Source organism: Hipposideros armiger, unplaced genomic scaffold (assembly GCF_001890085.2).
Source record: "Hipposideros armiger isolate ML-2016 unplaced genomic scaffold, ASM189008v1 scaffold_1984, whole genome shotgun sequence".
Lineage (NCBI taxonomy): Eukaryota > Metazoa > Chordata > Mammalia > Chiroptera > Hipposideridae > Hipposideros > Hipposideros armiger.
This window is the reverse complement of record NW_017733334.1, coordinates 42,769-49,710: the sequence shown is the minus strand read 5'-3', so window position 1 is coordinate 49,710 and position 6,942 is coordinate 42,769.

Genomic DNA, 6,942 nt, shown 5'->3' with positions numbered 1-6,942 from the left:
TAGATATATTAGCCATATGTCTCCCTCTGTGTGGACTGTCCTTTTCAGCTAACATACCCACCCTACAGCTCCTGAGTTTGTATATCACCTCAGCTCTAGACACCCACTGAAACTATGTCTCCCAGTCACAATCTAAATTCTTGGAAAAATAAATGACTTGGGTCAAACTTGGGGTAGGTGTCCATCCCAGTCCAATGTACTGTGACCAGGGGGACAAGATCCCACAGCACAAACATGTCTACCGAGCACCCACCTCTGAAGTGAGGGGTTGGGTTTTTCTCAGAGAAAGAAGAATGGGTTGTTCTCAGAAGACATCACAAGATATGTCTATCTGTAATGTGCCCTGATCTCTGCTGACTTTTTGCTTAAAAGTTAACTTGATGCATCCTTGGAGAGGCATTTCTCTGATCTCTGACCTAATGTTTAATAAAGTCATTAAATTGTCTTTCTTTGACCAGAGTGTGCTTTTTTCACTATGTATACATTACCCAGAAGTCAGTGGAACTTCTAGGAACAATTCCAGATCTTTTAGATTTATGTATCTGCCCTCATACTCACATTTCCCCCCTTCCAGTCTCAAAGTAAATTGTCTCTCATTAAAAAAACTGCCTTCTTGCATTCTTGATCTGGCTCCCTTTAGTCTCTTTTAGAATAGACAATTAATAGCCACTTCTGCTTCTGTAATTTCAAACTCTTCCTCTTTGCAGGGTTCTCCTCCCTCTCTCCCCACCACAGATAATGAACATGTCATCTCTCCCAAAGAATGAGACATCAAATCCCCTCTCTGTTCTATAGCCCAACTTCTCCACCCCAAGGGCTCTTCCCAGTCACTGTCCCTGAAAGAGTGTCCTGCCTGGACTGCCTCAGATCTCTTCCTATCCACACTCTCTTAATTTTTAGCAAAATTATGTTATACATACATAGTTTAAAGAATCAAATACTCTCGTACTTCTATAAGATTTGTTAAAACAATAATTCCGGCCCCCTCTCCTACCATGCCTTCACCCCCAGAGGTGATAACTTTCAACTGTTTTAAACCAATTCTATTGGTATTGACCTCCCACTGGTCTCTACATGTTTGTGTTGCTACATGATTTTGATTTTTCAGCTTTAGGCTTTATCTCTTTATTTCCNCGGCCACTCAAGGACCTGCTTTTCTGTCCTTTCCAGTCCTCCGGGATGGGCTACCCCAGTGCGGTCACCGCCGGTGTCCCCCACATCGCTTTCCAAGCTCAGGTACCCCTCTCAGTTGTAGATGTCTGTGCAACGGGCGCTGTGTCCCGCTAGACGCCTGGCACTCAAAAAGGTCTATGCAATAGGTATTCTCTGTGGGGACCCACACACCTGCCGAGCTCCCCAGGGGGCCGACCAGAGCAGCAGCGACAGTCCTCACGTCCTCTCGCCTCGCCCTACCCCTGCTCCGTGCAGCGCCCCCGCCAGGACTCAAACCTCGGGCTCCCTGGACTGAGGGCCTGAGAGCTCTAACCCGGCGCCCCATATTCTTAGTGCCACTGATCTATTTATTAGTTTGGCTTTGTATGCGCCCAGTTTGCCCTGTGTCTCTGTCTCACATTTATTGAGATATGTACGTTATATCTAATGTGTAAGGTTCTAATTGTCCTCCCTCAAATTTCCTACTGTAGGGCTGGATTTTTATTTTTATTTTTTCTTCTTCTTCTTCTTATTAATTATTATTATTATTTTTAAAGGTTTTATTGGGAAATCGGGGAAGAGGAACAGACAAGTTGCTATTCTTTTGTTCTTCAGTCTAGTTGTGGAGGACATCGCTTCACTGGCCCATGTTGGTATTATCATTGTGCTCTTCCCGGGTAAGGCAGTCAGTCGCCGGCCACTGGACGGCGATCGTGGTGGCTCATGGCAGCTCACGCCTCCGGCTGCTCACGCTGGCTGCCGGCCACTCATGGTAGCTTATGGTAGCTGCAGCTCTGCTGCAGCCTACGTGGTCACAGGAAACTCAAACAGCTCCAGGTCGAGCTGTTGTTCATCATATTAGCTGTAGAGGGCAGTGTCACTGGCCCATGTGGGATCTGAACTGGGGACCTTGAAGCTCAGAGCTTGCGCTCCCAAGCCAATTTTTAACCAATGAGCCACTCGGCCAGCCCCAGGGCTGGATTTTTAAATACTATCTCCTCTAACAGTGAGTTAGGGGACTGTCGGCAGATCACAGAAGCTTTCTAGGTCTCCATGTTTCCACCTCTGAAAGAAGGGGATCTAACTCACGGAATTCTAAAGTCCTTCCTAGCATTGAATAATAGAAAGGCCATTCACAGGGAAAAGAAGTTAATAAGTGAGTAAACAAACATGTATACATATACACAAATATATAAAATGTGACTCAGTGTTAAGGAGTGATTCAGATCTTTAGAAAGCGGTGTGGAGAAAGCAATCAGTTCTGCTGGCAGCTGGAGGTGGCGGGAGAGGAAGGCTTCAGAGGGAAGTGATGTGTCACGTGGGGTCTCAGGGAGGGGCAGAATGTCACCAGCGGGGAACCTCAGGGGCAAAAGGAGCTGGGGAAATGGAGACTGTGCTGTTCTGACTCCCTTCTTGCCATTGTCATCTTGGTGACACTCTTGGCTCAAATGTCACCTCCTCCATGAAGCTTTCTTTATTTCTTTCTCTTCTCCACAGTTAGGTGCTCTGTCTTCTGTGCCAATATTACATCTTGAATATATCTCAATTTTGTTGTATTGCATCGCTAGAAATGTGGAAATAAATTTCTTAAAGCTTTCTGAAAGCTTGGTATAAGAAAGGCTTCCTAGCTTGAAAGTGAATGTAGCTTTTCATTTTTCAAGCATGGCTGTAGAGACTTGACTTCAAAAGCTATGGAATGTACCTTGATCAATGAAAGTCATCACAACCTCCAGAGATGTGTGGGGGTGGGAGCCATGTTCGTGTAGGCATTGATGATGTCATTTTTCATATAAAAATGAGGCAGCCTTTACCACACGCTGCTCTTCCTAGGGAATGCCACCAACAGAGTTCTGGCAGGTACTATCTACACAGAAGTGATAATGACCTAGCACATTCCTGTTTGCTTTTGTCTGACGGTCCCTCTGGGCCTGCTCTGTTCTTGGTCACATGGGGAGATTCAAGGTGGTGTGATTGTTTTTGTTTTTTTTTTAAAGATTTTTAAAAAATATTTTTTATTGGGGAATTGGGGGATGGGAACAGCGCTGAGGAATTGGGGGAAGGGGAACAGACAAGTTGCTGTCCTTCTGTTCTTCAGTCTAGTTGTGGAGGANTGAAAAGGCTGTGTGAAAAAGTTAGACAACCTGAATTTTTCGCCAACAATTCATAGCTCTTGCATCACAACAATACACCAGCTCACACGGCACTGTCTGTGAGGGAGTTTTTAGCCAGTAAACAAATAACTGTATTGGAACACCCTCCCTACTCACCTGATCTGGCCCCGAATGACTTCTTTCTTTACCCGAATATAAAGGACATATTGAAAGGAAGACATTTTGATGACATTCAGAACATCAAGGGTAATAAGACAGACAACTCTGATGGCCATTCCAGAAAAAGAGTTCCAAAATTGCTGGCATTGGTGCATAGCTTCCCAAGGGGAGTACTTTGAAGGTGACCGTAGTGATATTTAGCAATGTGGTATGTAGCACTTTTTCTAGGATGAATTCGCAAACTTAATTGTCAGACCTTGTATATCCTGATGTTTCAGAAGGAACTATATAGTTTCATTGATGAGAAAAGTTCTTCAGTTTAGATGACTGCCAGCTAATAAATGTAGACAAAATAATAGAATTAGAAAATCAGCCTTTTGCACTCTAGTGTTATCACAGATTCAGGGAAGGCATTGTACATGTTAAAACCATTAGAACAGACGATTGGGAACCGGAGAGCCACATCATACCAAAGTCTCATGCCCATAAATTGTTTACTGCTGACAAAAGGGAGAGAATATCTTTACAGAGCAGAGAGACCTGACTGTCACCATCTCAATTCAGTGGTCAACTTGGCCTGATCAATGGTGGGACAACAAGACAGTAATCATATGCTCCCTAAGGAGATGAAAAGTGAAGTACACAACATCACTATCTTTAATCTGAATCTAATCAAGCCTTTGGTTTAAAGTTTTAGTTTATAGAAAACACATTAGATAGGGGAATACATCAAATGAAACCATGAAGAAACATACAAATTCAGAATGTGAGATATTCAACAAGATGATTGGCCTGGTCCCTTTAAAAAGGCAGTATAAAAAATGCTGGGGTGGGGAGAGATTAAAAAGGAATTAAGAGGCATTACAATCAAATTTGGTGGGTGACGGGCCGGCCGAGTGGCACATTGGTTAAGAGCTGGCTTGGGACGCCAAAGGGCCCCTGTTTGGATCCCACATATGAGGGCCAGTGACACTGCCCTCCACAGCTAAGATGCTGAANAAAATCTGTGTCTTACATTTCCAACACCTGTCCTGTTGTCTGGAACATATTACACATTAAAACATTTATAGAATTTTACTTAATTCCATTTAATTTTCTGCAAATCCGGCCCGCTCCCACTGTGCTGCAGCTGGTTTTAATAACATTGGCTATTGTTTATTGAACACAAATAATGTGCCAGGCATTGTAGTACACGCTTTTCATGTATAGTGGGTTTGACTCTTGGCCCACAAAATCAAGAAAACAGTGCACAAAGAGCAAGAAGTAGTAAATTTCTGTAAGTCTTAAATTGCACTCAACACCTACCTCCAACCTCCATGCGGCTGGTGGTAAATTCAACCACAATTATAATTGGGGTTTCCCTCTTTCATGGTTGTTCAGAGGCATTGGACAGCCCCTTCTGTCTCCCTGCATCTGTTGAACTGGTACTCCTAGATGCCTAGGTCTTAATCTGTATGGTCCTTTCAGAGTGGCAACTCTGTGGCTTCTACACCAGGTTTGGGGCAAAGGAATCTTTGATGAGGAGTAGTCCCCACTGCTTCGGGCAGGACTGTAAAAATGCACCACACAGCCACCTTTCTTCCTCCCCTCGCCCCCGGGGCCTCCCCACCTGCTTTGGGTGCTGCAAGGGAATAGGGCTCTCTTAAGTCTCACAGACTACTGTGCCGTCCACGATTTGGGAAAATCTCTGTCTTGCCTTAGTACCTCTCAAAGGCATTCCCTCTCTTTCTCTAGTATAATTTCTGGGACACCTGGCATAATGTCAAGAGTGCTTCAAGCTTTGGGAAATTCAAAGTCAGAAGAAGGGTCTTGGAGGTGACATCTACCATTGCCCTGTATCACAAACCTAAATACAGAGAAAGAAAAAAAAAAGCATTATTCTGCTACCATGCATTATTTCATTTCTTCCTTACAACCAACCTGCAAGGTAAGTGTAATCATACCCATTTCACAGAGAACAAAACTGGGGTTCAAAGTACATAAGTTGTGCAAGATCAGACAGCTAGAAGGTGGCTGGGAAGGTCTGCGTGATGCTAGAGCCCAAGCTCTTTTCACTGCACCATCACTACTCAGGAGCCAATGGAAACTGGCCTGTGGAACATGAGGCAGGATGAGCAGTGTTACAGATATCAGCGTTACTAGGAAAGGCATGGGAGGATGTTTTAGCCCCTTTTGAAGTTAACTTCTGTTGAGGCTTCTCATAGGCAGCAGGAAATGGGGTGAAGCTGAAGAATGACCAATTTGGGGAATCACTAAAGAGATTTTACTTTTCCCACCCGCGTTATTTATATCACTCTCCTATGTTCAGACTTCCTTTCTCACTTAGAATACAATCTACCTTCCTTACTGGCTAAGGCTCTTACTGGCCTTGAACCTCTCCCCAACTTCATCTCCTTCCACTCTTCTTTCTTTCATTAAGTCACAGCCACACTATCTTTCCTGGGAATTCTACTGCCCAAGAGATCTTAACATCAATGCCTCCAACTCACCACCCATTCACAACTCATGTGGTTAAAACTCAGAGAGCCTTCCTTGATCAACTTCCCTGAGTAAACCACCTATCTGCAGTCCCTTTCTATCACATTACCCTATTTATCTTTATAGACCGATGCCTCACCTTGAATGGGGCCCTCCTCTCAGGCTTCTTTTACTTTTTTTTTTTAGTTTCAGGTGTATATAGACATTTACACCCCTCCCCCAATCTACTACCCCTGACATCGTATATAGTTGTTACAATTGCATTGACTCTATTCCCTACGCTGTACTCCACATCGTGGGACCATATATATATTAAATTATAGTTGACATTTATTATTATTCAGCGTCAGCTTCAGGTGTACCGCACAGTGGCCAGGCATTCCTTTACTTTTTTAACCCCCTGGAAAGCCTTCCTGGGAAGTGACCATGCCTTTTGGGGAGCGGAGTCACTTCCTCTGCTCTCTCCTCACATCTTTACATGTTGCCACTGACAGTGATCTGGCTCCATCTTGTGGTTTGACTCCTCACTCACGTAGAGGCTCCAAATCTGAGCAAACCTGGGTTCCCCAAGCAGAGGACTCCCCAGCATTGCTGGCCCCTGGAAACTTTCTGCTGCTTCCTTCCTAGAGCCCCAACCCCACTCTTGAGACATGGTTGGATTCCCAGTTGCCCTTCATCCTTTCCTTCAGGCCTTCAGTTATTGCTCTGCTCCAGGTACGAGGTCTTACCATAACGCTTAGAACATGGTAATTACTCAATAAATGTTGAAACAACTGACCGGCTAAAGAGTAAAATGTAGTCCATCCGGGTTTAAAATTTTCTTTTATTATTATTTTTTAATGCTTTTTTAAAAAAGATTTTTATTGGGGAACTGGGGGGGATGGGAACAGCGCTGGGGAATTGGGAGAAGGGGAACAGACAAGTTGCTGTCCTTTTTGTTCTTCAGTCTGGTTGTGGAGGACGTTGCTTCACTGGCCCAAGTTGGCACCATCATTGCGCTCTTCCCAGGAGAGTCAGATCAGTCGCCGGCTTCTGGACGGCT